Here is a 24221-nt window from a genome sequence, read left to right as displayed (position 1 = left end):
GTGCATTTCATCATCTTTATGTGAATCTCATGACAGCTCTTACAGGGAAAACAGGAAGAACTGGCCCCATTTTCTAAATGTGGAGACAGGAGGAGGTGAGATGGCTCGCCTCTGCCCAGCCAAGTGGGAAATGCAGAGCCCAGAAAGACAGCAGGTCAGGAGAGGTTGATCCAGGGAGCTGTTCATTCTGCCACCCACCCCATCGATGGCAACACCGACATTATCAAGGCTGCATTTAGATTTCAAAACAAAAACAAGCAAACATGCCAGGCTCGTAGTATGCTGTTGTTTTAACCAAAATGAGACAGCTCAAAGGGTGAGCAGCCATCAGTGCTGTGAGTGAAGCGCGATCACACATCTTGTGTGTTTAGCAACTCAGGAGGTAGCTGAGCCTGGAAGTGACTTTCCTGGTATGTAGCAATTCAGAGAATACAAAACCACATTCATTATCTGAAATGGGCTCAGTTGCCTCTATGTTTTACCATATAGAGCCGGGAACTTTGATGTGTGTAGTGTGTGCGTGTTTTGCTGCATATGCAGATAATCTACACAACTGGAGGCTTCAGCCTTGCTGTTCACACACACACACACACACACACACACCAGCAGATACATCACACACAGACTTCTCACCTGTTATGTTACTAACAGTGGTGCTGGTTTGTTTGAAAAGTATTTGAACTTATCAATAACCTTCCCCCAGAAGGCTCAGCATAGCTATAGCATATGCTGTGTGTGGAACATATAACTGAAGAAACACATTGGAATTGAATCACGACCACTATTGCTATGAGACAGAATCCACAGCGATGAAGTGGGCGCTGGGGTCAGACTGCCTGAGTGTGTACCCTAGGTGAGTCACATAAGAGCTGGGTGAATGGCCAAGTTTTCACCGTTTTTCCCTCATTTGGGAAATGGGATGATAATAGGAGCTATCCTGAAGGGTGGTGATGAGGACTAAATTAATAATATAGGTAAAGGCTTAGAACAGTGTGTGGCAGATGGTAGGTAAGCCCTTAATAAACATAAAATATCGTTATTTGTCTCCATCATTTGAGGTATATCTCACATCTTATCCAGAGGACTCCCAAACACTCGTGCCTTCCCTTCTCTCTCGGGTCTCTGGATTCCTCTACAAGTCAGGTTTGTGCCACGCAGCCTCACATATGATGGACATGCAGCATTAATGTTGCTTCCCCAACAGACTCTAAATTCCTTGATGTCAGGAACCCTGTAACTAACTGGCTTTTGTTAGATTTCCACAAGTCAAGACCCAGTCCAGGGCAACTGTTGGACACTTAAACATCTTTCATCACTAGCTGTGTTCATCACTAGGAAAAAGTAGGAAAAATCCAGTGTTGTGGGATTGTAAGTGGATATTAGATCCAGCAGCTGAAACTTAAGATGTTAAGAGTATATTGACACAGATGTGCACACAAAACGTTTATAGCAGCTTTATTGATAATAGCCAAAAACCAGGAACAACCCGGATGTCCTTCAGCAAGGGAAGGGTGACCCAGCCAGTGATGCATCCATCACACCGTGGATTGCTGCTCGGCAATGAGGAGGCACAGACTCGATACAGGAACCAGCTTGGGTGACGCTCCAGAGAACTGCACTGAGTGGAGAAGGGCAGTCCCACTGTGTGATTCCATTATTATTACATTCTTGAAGTGACAGAATTATAGAAAGGAGAACAGAGGAGTGGCTGCCAGAGTTTAAGGAGGGAATGGAAAAGGGGGGAAGAGCAGCGTGCGGGATCCTTGAGATGGAAGTGTTTTGTGTCGTGTTGGTGTCTGTCAGTATCCTAGCTGTGATACTGTACCATTGTTTTGTAAGATGCTGCCATCAGGGGAAACCAGGTAAAGTATATGAGGACCTCTCTGTATGATTTCTTACAACTGCATGTTAATTTACAGTGGTCTCAAAACATTTAATTACACAAAAAACCCACATACACTTAAAATAGTCCCAACAGAAGCAGAAAAAGTAGACCAGGCTTCCCACTGTTGGGGGAAACATGGCAAACCTCTTCCAGAAGGATTTTGTATATTTTTTATTTTCTGTTTTTTTTTTTTTTTTTTTTTTTTTTTTTTGAGATGGAGTCTTGCTTTGTCACCCAGGCTGGAGTGCCATGGCGTGATCTCGTCTTACTGCAACCTCTGCCTCCTGGGTTCAAGCGATTCTTCCGCCTCAGCCTCCTGAGTAGCTGGGATTGCAGGCACCCGCCACCACACCCGACTAATTTTTTTTTTTTTGTATTTTTAAGAGAGATGGGGTTTCACCATGTTGGCCAGGCTGGTCTTGAACTCCTGACCTCAGGTGATCCACCCACCTCGGCCTCCCAAAGTGCTGGGATTACAGGCGTGAGCCACTGCACCCGGCCAGATTTTATTTTTTAGGAATAAAATGTATCGATTGTCCTTTAACACTTTTGTTTATATTAGTATTTACTCCTTGGAGTATAATAGTAGCATTGTTTAGTTATGTTAAATGATGATTGTTTAACACAAACAAGATTCCTCTGTTTTCAAAAAGATATATGTGGAGAGAGAGAGAGAGAGACAGGGTCTCACTCTGTCACCCAGGCTGGAATGTAGTGGCGCAATCATGGCTCACTGCAGCCTTGACCTCCCAGGCCTAGGCAGTCCTCCTGCCTGAGCTCCAAGTAGCTGAGACCAGGCATGCAACACCCTGCCTGGATAATTTTATTTATTTATTTGTAGAGACGGGGGTCTCACCATGTTGCCTAGACTGGTCTTGAACTCCCGGGCTCAAGCGACCATCCCACGTTGGCCTCCCAAACTGCTGGGATTATAGGAGTGAGCCACTGCACCTGGCCACTATGTATGTATACATATATAGTGATATATGTATACACACAGTATATATCATGATGTATTTATTGCATTATATAACATATATAATACTATGTGTGTGTGTATGTATATATTTCTTATAGTTACTTAAATTGGGGGAATAATTTAGAGAAAATCTTTTCCAATTCTCTCATTTCACATATTCAAAAACTCAAAAGTGACCCGAGGTCACACAGCTAGTTAGCAGCCTTAACAAGGGTTAGAACCCCATCATCTGAGAATCCAGTCCTGTGTTTTATACACAATTGTATTTTATAAATGCAGCACAATTAAATGTACGTAGAGGAATATTCGAGTTACTGCAGTTACCCTGCTTGGTACTGAGATGATTCATTGCCACCCAGGGGGGTGCCCCTGCTCAGTTGATGGGTGGCAGCTGCCCATGGAGAAGTGAAGAAACCAGGGTGCTGGATGTGCTCACCCTAGAAGCACATGTAGCACCCGAGTGGGAAAGGACAGGCTAACACTTGGAGAACTGGCAAAGAAAAAACAAAGGAGAAGGGAAAGTTCAGAGCAGAACTGGGATGAGAACCAGCTCTCCAGGCTCAGACCAAGACCTCTCTGATGGGGCACCCCAGAAGTGAGCACCCTTAATGTGAGCTTTTCATCTGTGCTAAGCTGAAAGCACTTATGTACCTCACCACTAAGTTGGAAGCCAGGCTAGAGACGGAGAGATGGGAATGTAAAATGTTCTGAACAGCAATTCCTATCCTGGGACTGTGGGCAATGTCCCTCTTCCCTACTCTCTTGCCTCAGTTTACCCATGAGGTGCTTTATTAGCCAGAAAAGCCATTGCAGCTTTTGCTGTCATCTATCTGTGGAGATTGAACACATACACGCAAACAACTGAAAACATCATGCTTACAAAATGAGGATTGTGCAGACTGCTGTGGAAGCTGACTAACCAACAGCAAATGTGAAACAGACCCAGATAATTTCCCCAGCCTTCTTAAATTGATTCCTGCTTCCCCATGAGTGGTGGTGGAGATGCTGGCTGCAGGGAACAGACACAGGGAAAGAGTGGTAAAAACTTCGCTTTTTGGAAGACATTTGGTATGTTGCACAAACAGCCCCCACTACCAAGTGAGTCAGAACTTCCGAACAGCATAATTTTAGTGCCCTTCTTGTGGTTCTCTCTCTGGGCTGCTTCTGAAAGGAAGGTCTCAGGGCGGGGTTTCCTGTGTTCAATTCCAGAGATGACAAAGGGGCTTTTCCCCCAATCCTTTGCCAGATTTTTTTTCCAGATAGGTTTTCATGTCCACCCCCTTCTGTGGCTGCAGGTAATGCTGAGGACTAAGGCATTGTGGACTTCCTAGTTGCAAACTGCCCCATCCCTTCATATTCCTTACTCAACTTCTGTTTGCCTTCCATATGGACTACTTTGGAGAGGAAAAAGACTGGCATCAAATAAAAAATAGGATTCTGTTTTTGATGTAATGTTTATGTCAGGCTTAAGAAAAGTAATGGATGGCTGGGCATGGTGGCTCACACCTGTAATTCCAGCACTTTGGGAGGCCAAGCGGTCGGATCTCTTGAGGTAAGGAGTTCGAGACCAGCCTGGCCAGCATGGTGAAACCCTGTCTCTACTAAAAATACAAAAAATTAGCTGGGCGTGGTGGTGCATGCCTGTAGTCCCAGCTATTCAAGTGGCTGAGGCACGAGAATTGCTTGAATCTGGGAGGTGGAGGTTGCAGTGAGTCAAGATTGCACCACTGCACTCCAGCCCGGGTGATAGAGCGAGACTCTGTCTAAGAAAAGCAATGGAATGGGAGAGTATTCTGAAAAGCAGCAAGCCCTGTAAAGCCCAAGATAATAACAATCACATTGATAATAATAAAACTATCTGCACAGTATTTTGCATTTCATAAAATATGTTTATCACATGTGTTTTCACCTATGAAAAATTATTACTATCCCCATCTAACACGAGAAAAACCAATGTTGTAAGAGGTCACATTCAGTGTAAGATTACATGGTATGTGTACACTGTATGTGTAAGTCAGTCTTACATTGTAAGATTCACTCAGCTAAATAAGTAGCAAAGCTTGACCAGGAAAGTGAATATCTCTACTGCTCTGAACTGGTGCTCTGTACTGCACCAGCAGCAGGAGGGACAGTTCATCTCTGTGCACCATGGTCCCCGACACAGAATTATTACACCCTGACCTCCTTGGAGGTAGTCGTCTATGCCTCATTCTTCTTCGTATTCCCAGAGACTGGCACATAGTAGATACTCAGGAATGTTTGATGAAAGACTGAGTAGCTGTATGCCAGAAACTGTAGCAGTCATACCATTCCCAGAACCATAACATAACAGTTCACCTGAGTTGGGTGCTCAAATACCAGGCACAAAACCATACAAGATAAGCTCCTATTATTAGATCTATTTAACAGAAAAGGAAACCAAGTATGAGTAATCAGCTGAAAGTTGCAAATTGGGCACTTTGTCACTAGAGCCTGAGCTCCCAACTATACCCAGCCATCTCTTCCTGCAGGACATTGAGTTACGGCGGCCTGCTCCACTCTTGGAGCAGCCTGGGGGAGCCATCTCTCTCCTTGTGCAAATCACCTGCCCTCTTTGTGCCTTGGTTTCCCTTGTCAGGCGAAACTCATTAAACTTTTCCTAACTACCTGGAGGATGTTTGCAGAGATTTAATGAGGAGACACATTTGAAAGCATTCTGAAAAGCAAAAAGCATGATCCAGATGCAAGCATTATAATCATTGTTACTCACTGCCTGCACCTGCAGTTTGACTGTGGTAACTTCAAGGCCTGCGGCAGCACTTCTAATTGAGTCACAGTGATAATAACACGTATAATAGCATACTTGGAACCAGTCAGTCGCAGGGAGATGGGAGGGGTCTTGTGTATGTCTTCAGCAATGCTGTGAATAATTACAGCTTAATAAATGGGATCTAACTAAGAGGTGTGGGTCTACCTCAGAGTGAATCCTGGGTTTTGGCTAATTCTTCTACCTCCCTCTCAATTTCGAAAAGACATACACACACACACCCCATTAACTATCTTGTCCTGCTTTACAATTTAATCTCTTAGGATACTGACTTTTACACGGATCTGTTCTGCAAACATCTGGCATCCCTGCTAAGAAACAAAAAAGGAAAACAGCATCCTGGAAGCACTGGATTTGGGTCAGTTACTAACTCCTCATCTGTAAAATCACTAGCCGCACCTAAATTGTGATGACTGGAGTTCACATAAAACCTAGTTTTACAACTTGTATCCCTCATTAGTGGCGCTCATCTGATCCAGAGGCGGTGGAGTCAATCATGCAACTATGTAATTACTCAGAAAAAGATAAGAGCTGGGGCCCAGGGCTGTTCAAAGCCGGGCTGGATGCACAGGAAGGCCAGTGACTGCTGACCTGGGAGGAGAGGGAGAGAGGGCCAGGGTGCGAAGGCTTCCAGCCATCAAGCAGTAGGAGTTTGGCAGAAGGCTGTGGAGCAAACCCCAGGCCAAGGCAACTTCATGTGCACAGACACAGAGGCACATACAGTTTAGACCTTCTGGGACAAGGTTAAAGTGTTGGCATGGCTGGAGCAGGGGTTGGGAGGACGAGAGGATGTTTCTGCTGGATGGGAGGGAGAGGGGAGGAGCATTTTGAGGCCTTGGGTTTGTTGGGGGTTCACATTATGCCTGGTGATTCACATTCCTTGCGACTCCCGGACTGTGGGCCCGAACTGTGGAGTGGGAGAGGATGGGCAGGGTGCCACTCCCCCCCCCAACCACCCCGCCCTTTCTCCCCGCGTGAGGCTGGCTGATGGGTGTCATTTTCTTCTTGGATTTCGCGCCTCCGGGCGGTGTGCCCCTTCCTAGGCCCCCACCTCTCCTCTGTGAGGGCAAGATCTGCCGGTGTCCTAATCCCTTTTCCAAGTCTGGGCGCACAGATCCAACTTTCCCGGGGGAGAGGCAGCTCCGCGCCATCCCCTAGAATGAGAAAAGGGAGGGTGGCTGTGTGTGTGTCGCGGAGACAGACAGGGGCCAGGGCTCCGGGCTGCTTTCCAGGCCAGCATGGACAGGACACCCCCTTAACCCCCGCCCCGGGTCCGCGACAGGGAGCGGTGAGGCTCTTCCTCGGCCCTGGTACCCGGGGCCACGCACGGTGTCCGCCGGGCTGGGGTTGCGCACCCGGGGCCTCCGTTGAGCGCGTGCGGAGAGGGGCGCGGCCTCTCCCGCCTGGCCACCGGGCGGGTCCCGGCCGCGGGCGGGGGTACTCCGCGGTTGTCCGGCCCCGCCCCAACGCCTGCCCCGCCCCGGAGCCGCCCGGGACGCAGGAGAGGGAAGGAGGCTCGGCCAGTACCCGCCGAGCCGCCGCGCTTCCTCCACGCTCCGGGCGGGTAAGTGGCACCGGGCCGGGAGGCCAGGCCGGGGGCCGGGGCCCGGGCGGGTGGGGTCCTCAGCCCCCGGCCCAGCTCTGACACAGCCCCGGGGATCGGGGCGCCGAAAGTCTGGGGACCTGGGGAGGCGCGCCCGGCGCGGGGCGGGGCCCCGGCATGACAGCTGCGGGCGGGCGGGTATTTTTAGTTTAAATCCAACCGTTCCGTGCTGGCTGTGAAATTCCCGAGCCTTTCCTTTCAACCCCGGGAAGCTTCGGCCCGCAAGAAAAAGCCCTAAAGCCCGGGGCAGCACGTCCCAGGCGGGCCGGGTGCCTCCTCGGGGCTTCCCTCTGCCTCTCCTAGGGGCGGGCTGACCTGTCACCAAGGCTTGCGCGCGGCGCTCCTGGCGACCGCGAGCGCGCTCAGTGGTGTCTGGGAGAGCAGAGCAGGCGGTGAGGAGGGGAAGTCCAACCCCGAATGCTCAGTTTTGTTCAGACGCCTCTTGGCTGTGCAAACTTGACAAGCAGCTCAACCTCTCTGAGCCTCATTCCCACATTTCTAAAGGGGAGGGCAGTGAGGCCAGGGGTGGCTTGCAGGGCCTGAGAGAGCCTCAGATGGATGTTGACTTCCCTTGGGGTCTTGGGGTCTTGACCCCAAACAGCAGACCCATTGATGTGGCCCATTGGTCAACCCAGGAGCAGTGCCCTACACCGCCCAGCTGACTTCTGCTTCAAAACTGGAAGCCAGGGGCTCCAGCCTGGGCGGGGTGATAATGAATATTTTTAGTGAACCACTTTGGCCCTGAAGCTCCAACCGTGGGCTGCCCTGGGACTCTTTCCCAGGTTCCTGGTCACCCCTTTCAACTCTGAAGAGTTACCCTTATCCCAGCACTGGGTGCAGGGGCTTTCTACAGCCAAGGGCTGCTAGTGGGATAGCCTGATGTGTCTTGGGGGCATGCCCCATCCCACATGAATGAGGGCATGAGGAGACTGGACCGTCCTCCCAGAAAGAAGAGCATGTCAAAATCACTGCCGTTCTGAACTTGGCAGGACAGCCTCCCTCATCCACCAAGAGAAGCAGAAACAGGCCCAGAGAGGGGGAGTGATTTGCCCAGAGCCACACTGCCTGGCTCTCTTAAAGGGCCTGGCCTTGCCGCCTGCACTTCCAGGGCAGCTAACAGCCCACAGGAGTCAGGAGCTGGGAGGTGGGAGGGGCGTACTGGTGCCAATGAGCTGTTTTGCTCAGTTTCCTGTCACTGTGCCCCAGCGGGACGCTCCAGCACATGTGGGTCTGCACATTCCTCAGGCCGGACAGCGCTCGGCAGGCTGACAGCCACAGCTGTGCCAAGCCTGCTGGCCCCGGGCGTTGTTTTCAACCAGAGAGGCCCCTCTGGGGGTGGCTGAGCGGGAAGTGGGCTGGAATGTCTTATTTCTGGAACTTGTGTCTTGCTGTGGGTCCTGAGGAGAAGACCTGAGGATGTGTTGGTGGCACAGAGGGAAGTGGTGAGAATCCAGGCTCAGGTTTCTGCCTCCAGGTACAGTCTGGCATCTGGCACCTGGCTCCCTGCAGGTGCACTTCAGGGTGAGTTGGAGTCTCCATGGGAACAACCCTCCTGCCCGGGTGCTTTGCATGCTCTCCAGCAGCCATGGACCTGGCCATGCCTGGGCAGCCCCTTTGCCTTGTGATGCAGCCTGGAGCAGGCTGCCGGGGGCCCTGGCTTGGTGGCCCCGGGAGGCAAGACTGGGCAGGCTCAGCTCAACCTTAAAATCACCCTGGAGGCTTTGGGAACCCACTGGGCAGCTAGGTCTCCCGCACTGTCCAGCTGTTAGGAATGAGGGCAGTCAAGTTGGATTGCCTGAGTCCAGTCCTGGCTTAGCCAGCTCCTGGCTGTGTAGCCTTGGGAAAGTTGCTTCACCTTTCAGAGCTTCAGTGTCCTTCCCCATGGAAAGGGGCTAACCATAGCACTGCAGGTGTTGCCTTGCAGGGCGTCATGAGCACTGAATGAGCTTTGTCCTGATCAGCATCTCGTATGATGTCAGACACAGCACACGTGAGAAGGTGTAACAGTTTGAGGCGAAGGGGCCTCATCGGGATACCTGGATTCCCCTCTGCTCTGCCCCTCCTCTCCCTACCTTGATTTCCCCTTGTCTGTCAATGGTGAGTGGTCCTGGCTCACCCCCCTCACAGTCCTTCCAGCACTGAAAGCTGGCCCTTGGCCCCGGGGAAGGCAGGAGGTTCTAGAGAAGTTACAGAGGGACTCAGATGTGTCAATGGGGTCTTCCAAAGCACTTCCTGCCTCTCACCTCCTAGGATCTGGCAGTAGGCAAGGCTGTCACTGCTGGCCCGTTTACAGATGGGGAGGCTGATATCCGTGGCTGGATGTGGTAGAGCCAGGATTAGAACTCAGGGCTTTTGACCTGATGCTCTTCCTGATACCACACGGCCTATCCTAGACAATCCAAGGACACTGTTGTACATTCATCACTGGGAAAACAGTACCGACCAGACAGGATGCTTATCTTCATTAAGTCATCAGTACTTGCTGGAAAATAATATGGATTCTGAATATATATATATTCCCTAAGCAGCCTGACTGGACCACAAAGATAGGAACCCAGGAGCAATAGTGTTTCCTGACCCTCCCATCCCAAAAGGAACCTTTGCTTTAGGACTGAGGGATGATGTTCTGGGGCTGAGCAGCTAGGAAGTGGACGGGAGACAGCTTTGGGAAGCTGATGCCTTAATTCTGTCCTCTCTAAATACTTCCCTTTCAGGGTTGCTGTGAGGATAAGTGAGGTCACTGAGGATGATGCTTAGCAGAACGCCCAGCATGGTGGGGGCACACCATAAATAGGACTGATGGTTTTTATTATTACTAACCTTCTGCTATCACTGTAACACCAGAGTGCAGCCTGGATCTCTCGCCTGGGTTTCTAGGCTGCAGATGCGGCGTAGAGAACCCTAGCATCTCCATGGAGAACTGCTAAGGCAATTGTAAAAGCTCAAAACACAAGCACACTAAGCAATGAGTTGTTTAGTGACACATAGCTGAGAAGTAAAATGATGACAAAAAGCAAGAAGGTGATTATCTTAAATAAAAGCCAAGCATTACCACATGTGCTGAGGAAAGGCAAGAGAGGATCAGGAGAGTCATGGGGGGCAGTTGCAAAGGAGATCACTTTGTAGTTATTGGATAATTACATGTATGTTTTATACATGCCTTTATACATAGATTCTATTTCACAAAGTTCAGCCAATTTAAAAAAGAAAAAGGTAAGGGAATGATAATACAAAATCAAGGTGGTTATCTTTGGGGAGAAGTGGGTAATTGATCAGGGAGATGCCTGTTTCACTCTTAGTGGGATCCATTGTGTTCTGTTTCTTCAGTCCAGTGGTAGGCTTGTGGGTGTTGTTTTTAATTTTAATATTTATTTATTTATTTATTTATTTATTTATTTATTTATTTGAGACAGAGTCTCACTCTGTTGCCCAGGCTGGAGTGCAGTGGCGCGATCTTGGCTCACAGCAACCTCCATTCCCCAGGTTCAAGCGATTGTCCTGCCTCAGCCTCCCGACTAGCTGAGATTATAGGCATGTGCCACCATGCCTGGCTAAGAGTGTTATTTTTAAATATTTTTATGCTTCACCATTTGCAAATAGGAGACACATATATTACATTACATATATATATAATCTTACATAATACCAATTAAATTAAAAGATCATATGGAGCATTTTCAGATGCTTTCTTAGAAAATCTGCCTCTCTCCTCAGATTCAAATGTTAATCTGGCTGGATTTAAAAAAGAAACCAACAAATCCTGTTGTATGACACATACTTCTCTTTAATGTAGGAGACATAATCTCCTTCTTCCCAAATCATACAACGAGCAAGATAACAATAACACTGTATGACCCCAGGTGATCAGCAGGATTTGTAAAGGTCCTGGCCTAATGATTTATGCTTCTGAATCATAAAATCCTGAAATATTTGAGCTGGGAGGAACCTCAGGTCACCTGGACCAATCTGCTGGTTTTATAACAAAAGGAAGTGTCCTGGCCAAGATCAACACTGGCACACACGTAGGGAAGACACTTCTCTCCAGACTGCCACACCTGTGTGACTATCATGAGGATACCACCCGAGAGACAGACCAGTGTGAGTCCTGGGTCACTAGTCTCCTTCTTAGGGCAGTCAGGGAGAGAGACGGGAAGTATGCATGAGATTAAACTGATAGGATCATTTTATTTATTTATTTTATTTTTATTTGTTATTTTTTATTTTTTTTGACACGGCGTCTTGCTCTGTCTCCCAGGCTGGAGTGCAGTGGTGCGATCTTGGCTCACTGCAACCTCTGCCTCCCAGGTTCAAGCAATTCTCCTGCCTCAGCCTCCTGAGTAGCTGGGACTACAAGTGTGTGCCACCATGCCCAGCTAATTTTTTTTTTTTTTGTATTTTTAGTAGAGACAGGGTTTCACCTCATTGGCCAGAATGGTCTCGATCTCCTGACCTCATGATCTGCCCACCTCGGCCTCCCAAAATGCTGGGATTACAGGCTTGAGCCACCATGCCTGGCCCAGGATCATTTTATTTTTTAAAAGTCAGAGGAGAGTTACATTTTACTCACATTTCTAGAGCTTACATGAACAGAGACATCCTCAAAGAAAACATGTAAGCAGTGCTTAGAATCTCCTTTCCTACAGGAAGTCCTCTTAGGGAAGAGCTCCCCTTACTCATCCTATTTTTTGCTGGCATATTTGATCGCCAAAACAATTGAGTGCTGCAGGTATGGTTATTTCCATTTTTCCGTGGGGGAAACAGGTTCAGAGAGGTTCAGTGCCTTGACCCAAATCACTCAGCAGGTGAAGATGGAGCAGGACTTGCATCTAGAGCGGGAGTGGAAGAGATGAGCCACTTTTGTTTTCAGTGCGCTGTGCTGTGAGCGCATTCTTCACTTCTTAGATGCTGAAATTCCGCAGCCCAGCCTAGCCTGGGCGGGCTGTGGGGAAATGTCCTGGTGGAGGATAGTTGGGTGGTGGCTTTCCAGCTGTCAGATCACAGAGATGATCTAAAGGCTAAAGCTCTGCCTCTGCCTTGCTGCTCTCCTGCAAGGAAGCCCACTGCCTTTGTGGCATGGGCAGTGGTGAGTCAGGAGTTGGGAGAATCCATCCCAGTTTGGTCCTGCAATTTTTTTTTTTTTTGAGACGGGGTCTCACTCTGTCACCCAGACTGGAGTGCAATGGTGCAATATCGGCTCACTGCCACCTCCACCTCCCAGGTTCAAGCAATTCTCCCTCAGCTTCCCGAGTAGCTGGGATTACAGGTGCCTGCCACCATGCCCGGCTAATTTTTGTATTTTTAGTAGAGATGGGGTTTCACCATGCTGGCCAGGCTGGTCTCGAACTCCTGACCTCAGGCAGTCTGCCCACCTCGGCTGGGATTACAGGTGTGAGCCACTGTGCCCGGCCAAGTGCTGCACATTTTGATTCTTGGCCACTTTCTTCTCTCATCAAAGGTATTCTTCCTGCCCTCCCTCTGCAGAAGTGCCTGTCACAGACAACAGGGCTCCAAGGGACAGATGTTCCAGGAGTGCTTAGCTTCAGAGGATGGTTTTCCTAATGCACGGTTGCTGTGTCCCAGCATGGGTGCTCCCCTGGGCAGTGTAGGCCTGGGTCCAGGTCTCAGCCCTTGCTCTCTACCCTCTGCTCTGTGAATCCATTTCTTGGCCAGTTGCTGCACTGTGAATCCAGTTGTTTCCCATCTAACTGGGTTGGTGATACCTCCCCATGGGGCAGGGCTTAGTAAGGACCTAATGACAGAGAACTTTACATGGGTAAGGCAGCTTTCAGAGACTAGGAAACAAATCCTCATGTACATGCCCAGAGACACTGTGTGTGGGAGCTGGAGAAGTATTTAGAAGTGACAGCTGCAGTGGAACCAGCCCGAGCCTTAGAGATGATTTACGCTTGTACTTTTACATATGCGGAAACTGAGTCTCCACAGCAGAAATGGTTGGCTCAAGTCTTGCAGATGCTTTAGGGCCAAGATGGTATCTCCTAACTCCCTGACCAGTGCTCTTACCTTACAATCACCTTCCCTAAGAGTTTGTTTCATTGATATTCGTGGTATAACACAACTTGGGATGGTTGCTTGATGAAAATGAAACGGCAGCGTTCAGCCCGTGTGGTCATCACCAAGGCATGGACAGAACAGGGTGGGCCACCATGGCTGGTTGGACTCTAATTTAAGCCAACAGTTTTATTTGAGATCTGAAAAGAACTGAGCCCCTCCCAAGTGACACTTGCTGAAATAATGCAGCCGGCTGACTCACTGGGGTAGCCTCCTTCCTTAAGGACGGGAGGAGCCTACATTTGACCTTCACCTGGGCTAGTCTCTGTTTCCTGCTCTTTAAAGAGAGAGGTTGAGATTAGGAGATTTCTAAGGTACCTTGAAGTTCAGATGTTTTCTCATTCAAGGACCACAGCTTCAAAGTAGGTGTTTGGGGACCTGGGTCTGGCCAGTGCAGTTCACCCACTCACCCCAGGAGGGTCCAGATCACTGGCAGGTGACTCCTTGCTTACCCGCCTTGCTCTGAGGATTAGGTCCCATGTTCCCAACTGGTCCAGCTTTCTACAACCTGGGCCACCTTCAAGGACCATCAGGCCCCTAGCTCATCCTGGCCTTTCTCACCTGGACACCTGTGTACAAGCTGCTCCCCCGCTCAGCTCTCCTTCTCCCTGCCCCTTCCTACCAACACCTGGCTAGACATGACCTCCTCCTGGGAGCCCTCCTCAGCCACCTCCTACAGGATTGGTGATCTCTGTTTCCCTGTTCCTGGTGCACTTTGCCATTGATACTAATCCACAGTTTCGAGAGTGATTCCACACTAGCCTGTGACCTCCTTGAGGGCTGAACACAGGATTATTCATCCTCACATCCCTGTTCCCAGCCCAGAGAGAGAGCGTGCTATTACTACTATTATTAAATTAAAAGGCTTTAAAATAGGATCTTACAAACTTTAGGGGTGCTCACAGCTCCCTTGAATTAAGTATAAAGGGCAGATCCTAATATTTCCAGGACACAAGAAAAAAGCGAGCTCTGGAACCATGATCTGAGGCTGGGGAGAGAAGGTGCAATATGCATCATCTCCCTCTGTGGCCCCTTCAGGGGACTGCCCTCTTGGAGATCTCTCCATTCTCCTGGGTTCTGTGGGGGTTGGCCCTGGAACCTTGCAAATATCTCTTGGCATCCCTGGGGCTCACATCTGATGTTCTCTCTCCTGTGCGTGCCAAGTCTTTCTCCCTGCAGCTTGACTTCTTGTTCGTTCCTCTTCCTAAAAATTCCTCCCCCAGGCCTTCCCCTGGCCACACCCTCTCTGCGTTGAGATCTCAGCTCACAGTCACAGCCTCAGAGGGACCCTCCTGCCCACGCAGTGGCACTCATCCCATCCTGCCAACATGCTCTGTCCTGTCACCCTGAAATTATTTGTGTTAATTATTTGCAGTTGAGTTTATTGTCTGTCTTATGCACTAGAAGAAGATAAGGCCAGGGATTGTTATCTGCCCAGAACCCAGCCATCAGAGCTGCTCAATACTGTACATATTTTTAGAACGAATGAATGAATGAGTGAATGGGCTGATGGAGTCCATTGGGTGCCACCTAAGATTCCTGCATGGTTCATCTTTACAGCTCATATCTGCTCAGTGCTTTCTGAATGTCTAAGTGCTCTCTGCCTTTTCTCTCTTTGTCCTCACAACAGCCCAATGAAGGATGCTCTGATGTTGTTCCCATTTGGCAGAAAGGTTAATTAACCCATCCTCAGCTACCTCAGTTAGCAGTGGAGTTGGAAATTGAACCCAGGTTACCTGATCCCAGAGTTCTGGCAGGAAACTACCAGGCTACACTGGCCCTTCCACGCCAGGAGAGCTGTGGGCTGAAAGTGGTGAGTCACTCAGCCTCCTAACCAGGCATCTGGCTCTTTCTCCACAGTCTCCAGTGGCTCTCACACTGCCAGGCCATTCCTCAAAGGAAATCCTTTCTGTGGGACCAGTGTCACATGGGCTAGGAAACCAAAGGTTTTCCAGAGCCAGGGCCCACCCCGGAGCCTGTCTTCTCTGACCACATCCTTTTCTCCTAGGGAACCCTCTCTGCCACTTGTTCACTAGCTGTTGAGAACTTGGTGACCACAAGCCAGTGGCTGTGGGGTGGGGTGTGAGCCAGTTGGGGTTGCCAGGTTAATCTCTGTCATTTATCCAGCACCAGGCAGTGAGCAGGCCTGGCTTCCGTGATTTGCCTGTTTATCTGTTTGCCTTTTTCAAACTCAAGTTTGCTCAGGCATAATTTTAGAAAATTGATTTTTTAAAAAATTTCATCTTGTGGCATCTCTTGTCTCACTTCCCTCTGGGTGAAACCACCCGAATGCCCAGGGAGGGGGATCCAGGCCAAGCTCTTCTGGTTGCAGTCTTCACTTGCTAATGTGCTCCTTTGAGGGGGTGAGAGGATAGCCCCGGTAAGTTCCTGTCTGGGTCTCCTGCAGGAAGCTGCAGGGTTAGTCATGCAGCGCTTAGCTGGAGCCAGCTTTGGTTTGGGAGCCAAAGAAGCACGTGTTTGTGGCTGGGATCTGGGCTCTTCCGCTTTGTAACCAGTGCCTTGGGCAATGGCGTTTCTTCAACGTACTGACACTGGCTGAGGAGGACACGAACTAGGAAGACGCCAGAGACATGGCCCTGCCCTGTGGGAGGAGTCCAGTGGGTGAGGTGTGTGCTTTAAACAGTCCCATCCTAGGGGACAGTGACTCCGTGAGAGAGAAGCTCAGGGGGTTGGGAGGGGCACCAGGAAGGACCCTTTAATTTTGCCCAGAGGTACAGTCTTTCTGGGCCTCAACTCTCTTCTCTGTAAAGTGGGGGTGCAGGTGCCACACTCCTTGCCTTGCTGGCTGTGTTGTGAACTGCAGACCACCCCATGGAGGTAAGGGGTCATCACTATTGTTAGTTTAGCCAGCAGAGCAAGGCGTCACTGGTGCCATCTGTGCAAAGGAAGTTCGACTTTCAACTTTGGTGGAGTTTCTCTCTGTTCCAGGGCCTCAGGTGGAATCCTGCAGATCTGAGCTGGAACCCTGATTTTGTCACCTGTGGCAAGTCACATAACCTCCATGGGCCCGGCTATCACACCTGTAAGATGGGGCTGGCCACACCTTCCCTGCAGAGTCATTGTGAGGCTCAGATGAGATAACAGATGCCCGGATTCCCAGGAAACAGAAAGTGCTGGGTCACACCCATTCCCATGGATTCCCCTCCCAGCCTCTCCAAGTGCTCCCTCTTTTCTTTGGGTGCTCATTAGCTGGGGAGGTGACTTTGCCATTATGCAGGTCACTTGGAAGGGAGCGCAGCACTTCTGCCTGCCTCTGCCCCCAGCACATGCAGTGAGTTGAACAGGGCACAGCTGCTGGTGTGTCAGCCCTTGGCTCAGGTGTTGCTGGCCGATGCCCATGCCCTGGCAGGTCTAGGAAGGCATGATGGGCCAGAGTCGACCCAGCTAAGCCTGCGCCCATGTGCACAGTGTCCCCCTTTAGAGGTATACAGGGTACAGACCACACACCTTGACCATTCATTGCCTGCCCAGGGCACCAGCCATCTGCAATTGGCCAATGTGACTTTTTTCTTTTATGGAATTAACTACGGAGAAAAAAGTCAATATCACCACAGCAGGTCCTGCTGTCTCATTCCCAACCCTGAGCCTCAGGGTCCTCCTCAATACAGTGGATGGGCTTAGACTAGGTCAGATCTTGGTGAATTTGGACTAGAGGCTACTAGTAATTTCCAGGATAAATTTCATGGTACAAGCCCAGGGCATTGAATGACAGCCACTCCCTCTTCATCTCCTCTCCATCTTTTTCTTTTCTTTTTTACTTTTTCTTTTAATCTTTCTCATTATATGACCTTCTCATAACCACCTGGGCTCCACCCTGGACCAAGGAATTAGAGAGATCTCTGGATGTGGGGCTGCTTACCTGTAGCTTTTGAAAACTCCCCAGGTGATCCTGATGCACAGGGGTGGTTGCGAACCTCTGGATTTTGTCTAGGAGAACATCTCAGTGAGTTGCTAATGTGTTTTTAATAGCTCTCCAACACTTGCCTCTGTCTCTAACAATGAGCAGGCCCCAGGTGTAAACTAGCAACATTATCTAGAGTTAAACACTGTTTATGTTCATTATTTTATGATATATGGCAATTGATCCCAACCCTGTTTTTTATTTAAGGTAAAAATATATTTCTTAATCCAGCTATAAGAAAAAAAAGAAAAAGGTAAAAAGAAAAAAATATTCTTTTAAAATAGTTTAAAAGGGTCAAATTGAAGAATATTAATTAGAAAAAAATGTGGATGTGTCTGCATGGCAGATATAGTCAAAATCATGACTAATGCACAAATGGCCACACTGTGAAGACGTGGAACTAGATGACCTCTGAGGCCCAACATTCTGACAGATCTGAGGGCTGCCCAATGAGATCGCTAACCCAGGACCATTGGCACCAGCCACCTGGACTGGCAGAGAGTGGGGTAAGCAGGCTTGAGAGTGGTTGTATGCATAGCGGGGTTTCCCAGTGTGGTTTTACTCAGAGCTCTCCAGCGACAGTGCAGCTAGATTCTCTCTGTTTCAATGCATTTGCCTTCTTGCTCCACCTTCCCCAGACCATAGAGGCAGCCTGAGAAGCAACCTGTCCAGCAATCAGGGCCATTTCCCTGGGGACAATGCTGCCATGTAAACTCATTGACTGCAACATTACAGGACCCCAGCACCCACAGGAGCCCGGCTTCTTCACTGGTGCTTGGGTGAACCAAGCCATGGAGGGAAGTGAGTCGCCCAGAGGCCCAAGGCAGGACCCAGCAGCACTGCTGCTTCCCAGGCCTGGATTTTGTATATCAAATAGGGCCCCTGCCCCCAGGTCTTAAGCTCCCCAGAAGGGAAACAGAAACAGAATGTGATATAAACAGGCCCTGCCTGGCCCTGGCCAGCTTTTTCCGCCTGTGTCTGGTGGACCCTACCTGTTATCACTGGAGAGTTGGCCGGTGAGCCTTTCTTTTGTGAGTGATTGTGAGGCTCCTATTGTCTTTTTTTTTTTTTTTTTTAAATAGAGGTGGAGTCTCACTATGTCGTTCAGGTTAATCTCGAACTCCTGGGCTCAAGTGATCCTCACTTCTTGGCCTCCCAAAGTGCTGGGATTACAGCCATGAGCCACCATGCCTGGCCTCCTATAGTCTTTTAACTGATGTAGTAATTCACACCGTGGGCCCCTGGGAGGGTGGGGCCCAGTCTAGCAATGATTCAGATAGTGCTTTGAGGACATGGGGAGATGATTTCAGCAGAACAACCGTGACGGTGTGGGGGAACCTCAGCTTAGTGGCAAAGGCCCCCTAAATGACTATAAGCAAGATAAATGCCAGATGGAAAGCCCTGATGAAGACACGATTCTTAGCATTTGGAAACCTTTGCCCATCAGCAAAGCTGGCTATCCAGATTGTGTCACGGTTTGCTGAAAGGACTAGTGTAGAATTTTCTAGGATAATGGACCCGCAGGAATGCTGTGTTGATAGGTAGAGGGTGGGGTGAGGTAATTCCCTTGGGCTGATAAATAGCACTGGCCTCTGGAGCTTCTAGAACAAACTTTTTTGGTAAAAGGCCAGAAAGGAAATATGTGAATATATTTTGGTTCTCCATCATATCAAGAAGGCAGCCACAGACACTATGTAAATGAATGGGTGTTGGTTGTGTTCCAATAAAACTTTATGGACACTGAAATTTGGATTTCACATAATTTTCATATGCCATGAAACATTATTATTCTTTTGATTTTTTCCAACCACTTAAAATGTTCAAAACATACTTAACTTGAGAGCTGTACAGAAACAGGCAGTGGGCCATGGTTGGCAGCCTCCTGTTTAGAAGCCCCGTCTGCAGTGGAGGATGAGTCTTGCAGGTTTGAGCTAGTCACTCTTCTAAGAATTTCAGTTCTTAAAAATGTAGTTCTGGCTGGGCACAGTGGCTCACACCTGGAAACCCAGCACTTTGGGAGGCTGAGGCAGGAGGATTGCTTGAGCCCAGGAATTTGAGACCAGCGTGGGCAACATGGTGAGACCCATCTCTACAAAAAATATAAGAAAATTAGCTCAGCGTGGTGTCCCATGCCTGTGGTCTCAGCTACTCGATAGGTGGAGGCAGGAGGATCACTGGAGCCCAGAAGGTCAAGGCTGCAGTGAACTGTGATCACACCACCGTGCTCCAGCCTGGGTGACAAAGAGAGACCTGTCTCAAAAAAAAAAAAAAAAAAGTAGTTCTGAAACAAGTCTCAATCTTGTGTCTACTGTTTAAAATAGAACCTAGTGTTAATTTGTTTGCTCATTCAGCAAATATTAATGGTCTAGTGGTTAAGAGCAGGGGAAACTTGTCATATACAGGCTGTGGGACTTAGAGCAGGTGGCTTAGCCTCTCTGAGCCTCAGTTCTTTCATCTGTAAATAGGCAGGAATAGTAGGACCTACGGCAGCCGTGAAAGGATCCTTGTAAGACTGAGCCCAGTGTCTGGCAGATAGCATGCCCTTGGTGAAGGTTTACCATTACTGCCTCATGTCTATAAAGAGTTAGAGATTGGTATACAAAGGTGGATGGCAATGCTTACCCTGCATGGTAGGGGAGGCCCAGAGAAGTTAAGGGGCATTTCCAAGGTCACAAGCTAATAATAAATGGTAGAACTAGAAAACCGTGTGAGCCACAAGACCCAGCCCTTTCCATGCGACGCCCTTGCAGGGGACTTGAGGGTAGATTAAATCCACTTTATCTGGAGGCTGGCTAATGGGATTAATTTAATCATTAGCACCTTTCGCATGAGAGCTAGAGCTCTTGTAACTCCTCATCCCCGTGCCTCAGATTCTTGGGGAGACCTGCATTGTTTGGGGGGCCTCAAAGCTGGGAGTCAGACCTCCAGCAGCTTGGGGTGGCACCAGCCTGACTGTATTCTGTGAATGTCTTTGGTGGAAACTCGCTGCTTGACATGGAGCTCTACTTTAGAAACCTAGAAACAAGCATCTGCGGAAGACTCAGTTTTTCCGAGTCCTGTGGTTTCTGAGTCTCTGCAGGGTTAGTGGAAAGGGCCCTGGAAGTCAAGATTGTGAGTAGCTGCTTTTGAATAATGGAATCCTCGGGGCCTTGTGAAATGAATCCCAGAGGTGAGTTCCTGACCAGTTTTCCATGCTGGTTTTCCTTCTGCAAAATGGAGATGGTGGTGTCGTAATTAGTTGCTCGTTGGTTCAGTTTGGCACGTGGTTGCTTGCGGGGCACCCACAATGGGTCTCCTTCTGAATGCACAAAGACAGGTCGGGGAGGAAGCCTGTCCTTGGATTGTGGAGGCCTCGGGAGATAAAGCTCAGATAAGGAAGACAGTGACTGGATCTGAGAGCCTGTGGCAACTGTGATTAGGAGCCAGCCGGGGAAGATGGGGCCTCAAAGGCAGGACACACAGGCTGTAGGTGGCTGTCCCGTCCATAACCCAGAGCAAATCTCCCTCTCCACCCTGGAGGAAAGGCTGCTCGTGAACCTGGCTAGTTCTGAGGACACAGGCTCCAGGAACCCAGCCCCTGTGAGTGGCTGCAAGGTGGGGGTGGGGGGGGGGTGTCAGTAGAGTGGGGGACAGTCTGGGAATCTTGGAAGGGGATATGAAGGTGAAAGTAAGTGTGACCAACTGTCCCTGGTTTGCCCAAGACTAAGAGGTTTCCTGGGGTTTGGGACTTTCAAGGTTAAAACCTGGATGGTGTGCATCAACTCAGGATAAATTGGTCATCCTAGGTTAAAGTCATGCTACTCTGACTGTGGCACTGGGCGGTCGAGTCATTGGTAGAAGGAGTAAAGCGGGGATCATCTCTCCCCTGAGCCTTGTTGCACCCTCAGACTAGATTGTCCCTTCGCAGTGTTCCCGGAGCCCCCGTGCTATCCTTCAAGGGTCTGTGTGCTCCCCCAAGAGTCTGTAAAGGCAGAAAACGCCCTTGTGCTTGGGGCCAACTCGTGCCTACTCTAGGCCAGCATGTTTTGTAAATGCTGTTGAATGAATGAATGAGGCTTGAGGCTCTCCACCTTCATTTCTTCCCCGCTGAGGACAACCTACTCAGATGCTAATTCATGCTTTGCTGCTCTGCACATCTTGTTCCTTCCCCCCATGCCCTTCCCTCCTGCGGCCACCTCCCCCACTGTCCCTTCAGCTCAAGAGTCTCCTTTTCTGTGACTGCTCCTGACCAGCCCTCCCTCTGAGTGGAGTTTCTCCTGCCCCTGCTGTGTCCCCTCTGAACCGAACCTCACTCAGTTCCCTAATTGGGCCTGTTTGTGAATGCATCTTTCTCCCACATGCGCTGTGAGTTCCTCAAGGGCTGGTGTCCAGCTTAGTGTTTCCTCTGCTGTACGTGGCGCCTGGATGCCCCATGGAGGTGCCTTGAGAGAATGAATGGAGCTGAACACACGGAGCACAGATCCGTTCATTTCCTCACTCACCAGCTCCTCTGCGAGGCCTCCTGTATGACAGGCACAGTCCTGAGCAGTGGGGTGAGAGTCATGGACAAGATTGGTAAAGCCTTTGTGCTGTTGGAACTCACATTCTAGAAGGATCTAGAGTCAACAAGCAAGCAAATAAATAAATGAGAACATATCAGAAGGATACGTGTGCTCCGAAGAAAACACAAAGGAGAAGATGAGTCACCTGAGCTCCTGCCAGCTGCTTGCAGGCTGGGATGGAGTCACCAGCTCCATGGAGCGGACATTGCTGAGGCCCAGCACATGTGCCCATTCTATGGAGGCAGAAGGCATGCATTGTCCCCTGGGTCGTGGCATAGTCAACTTGGGCACAGTGGCTTTTGCCTTTCATGCAAAGTGTGTGGACTGTCAGTCCCTTTAGAGAAATTCATTAAAGCCAGTATTGTCTGAGAGGAGAGAGAAAATATTTTAGAAAGTCAGATGGGGTTTTGTGCCTGGTGTGGGAAGCAAGCGTGTGTCCTTCCCGCTTCACCACTCCCCCTCCCCCACTGGGAGTACAAAGAATGGGGCTCGTGTGCTGACCGTCCGCCTCTTCCAGTTGGGTGGGTGGCCTTGGAGCTGTAGCTGCAGCAGGAAGGGTCAGTGACTCTGCTATGGGGCTGCTGGGGACAATCCAGGGTCCTGCAAGGGAAAAGGTGTTAAAACGGCCAGCCACTGTCCCTCAGGCTGTCAGGGAGAGGATGAACAGGGATCATGAAGTTGGTTGCTCAGCTTCCAAGCGCTGCACACAACAGTGGGGCATTGTTCTCTGGGTCTGATGGGGAGCTCAGCCCCGGACACAGGCCAGCTCCAGGAGGAAGGCAGCCTCCTCCCACTGAGTCCGGCTGGGCCAAAGCAGAGCCCCAGAGGGCAGTTTCTCTCTGCTGCCTGGCTGTGGGCGGCCGCTGGTGCTGAGGTCTGGGGACTCAAGAGGACACGTACGAGTCTGCAAGGTAGTCACTCACTCCTGCGGGTAGCCCCTGCAGGTTGGGAGCCGCAGAGAGCAGTGGGACAAAAGGCAGTTCCTAGGCTGGGTGCCTGGCTTCTCACAGGCACATCGTAAACCTGGCGTCTCAAAGTTCTGGCAGGAACAAGCAGGTACTAATTATAACCTGCACAGCCTGTTAATGATCGACCTTGGACTCCAAGGAGGTGAAGGTTCTGGGGAGAAGGTCTCAAGGGTTCTCTGAATATCTCAGATATAAGACAGGAGGTAGGCTGGGCGCAGTGGCTCACGTCTGTAATCTCAGCACTTTGGGAGGCCAAGACGGGTGGATCACCTGAGGTCAAGAGTTCAAGACCAGCCTGACCAACATGGTGAAACCCTGTCTCTACTAAAAATAAAAAAATTAGTCGGACATCGTGGCGGGTGCCTGTAGTCCCAGCTATTCGGGAGACTGAGGTGGGAGAATTGCTTGAACGTGGGAGGAGGAGGTTGCAGTGAGCCGAGATCGCACCACTGAACTTCAGCCTGGGCAACAAGAGCGAAACTCCGTCTCAAATAAAAGACAAGAGTTAGTGATACAGGGGGCTCTTCTAGGTAACTCAGAGGACATTATCCTGCAGCCCCAGCAGAATGAAGACAATTTAAAACCGCCCGGGCTCTGCTACGGTATTGCTTGCTGTGTGACCTTTGGCAGGTTACTTAGCCACTTTGAATCTAACCTCAACTTCTTTATCTACAAAAAGAAGCCAGTCATTCTGGTTTAACGGTGGGTGGGAGGACTCAATGAGCTGATGTGTACAAACACCTCATGGGTACTTAGTAAGGTGCTAGTTCCCAGTCCTCTACACTATGAAAAATCCTGGAAGACTTTCTGGAGGTGGTGATGCCAAAGCCAATGGGTGAATGTAGCCAGGCAGAGAAGGGCGGAGGGACCAGCAGGAGCAAAGATCCAGGGGAGAAATGATGCTTACAGGAGCCACAGGTGGCTCCTGCTACAAGCAGAGGAGATGGAAAGTAGGGGAGGCTGAGGCTGCAGAGATGGATGGAGAAGGACTTTGAATGTCCTGTTAAACACCTTGGACTTTCTTGGGTGGAGGCTGTCAGGCACAGGAAGTGTTCATTCAGAAAAGCCTTTGACCCTGAGCCTTTAGATGCTCCTTTCTGCCAAGAGAGGACTCTGGTCCCACTGCCTCCTGCAAAACTGGCAGGTTTCCTGGGAAATGAATGGAAGCATCCTCGTGCCTGAGCCTCTGGATCCAGGCATGGATTTGGCTCTGCCAGTCAAGGGCCCAGGCACTGCAGGGCCATGGATCTCCCTAAGGGTTCAGTGAGCTCTGAGATTCACTCCCGCCAAGAACTCCCATTTGAAACGAACCCTACCGTTTCTCAGGCTGGGGCACCAGTTATTAAATTAAAAGTGAGATTCGAATGGTTCTGTGTTGTTTTTGTAAACCAAAGCTGAAAACTGTGGAGAGTATTGTTTTTAGCTGGAAGGTAAAGCATGCCAGGCTT

The 24221-nt window shown here is 49.7% G+C and overlaps 1 protein-coding gene across 5 annotated transcripts in view; it reads left to right on the top strand.

Annotated features, from left to right (window-relative positions):
* Positions 1–7200: 7200 nt before the first annotated feature.
* The window catches only part of SYNE3 (spectrin repeat containing nuclear envelope family member 3), a 94045-nt gene continuing 77024 nt past the window's right edge, over positions 7201–24221 (top strand). For 3 of the 5 annotated variants that reach the window (XM_017857959.1, XM_017857952.1, XM_017857958.1), the window contains exon 1: positions 7201–7234. The gene's annotated coding sequence lies outside the window, so the exon portion shown is untranslated. Of the gene's footprint in view, positions 7235–8527; positions 8795–24221 lie in introns of those variants that run through there. The other 2 variants (XM_017857954.1, XM_017857955.1) reach the window with 2 other exon arrangements.

This window comes from Rhinopithecus bieti, unplaced genomic scaffold, assembly GCF_001698545.2.
Source record: "Rhinopithecus bieti isolate Rb0 unplaced genomic scaffold, ASM169854v2 scaffold_41913, whole genome shotgun sequence".
In the NCBI taxonomy this organism is placed as follows: Eukaryota; Metazoa; Chordata; class Mammalia; order Primates; family Cercopithecidae; genus Rhinopithecus; species Rhinopithecus bieti.
This window is presented reverse-complemented; position numbering and strand designations above follow the sequence as displayed.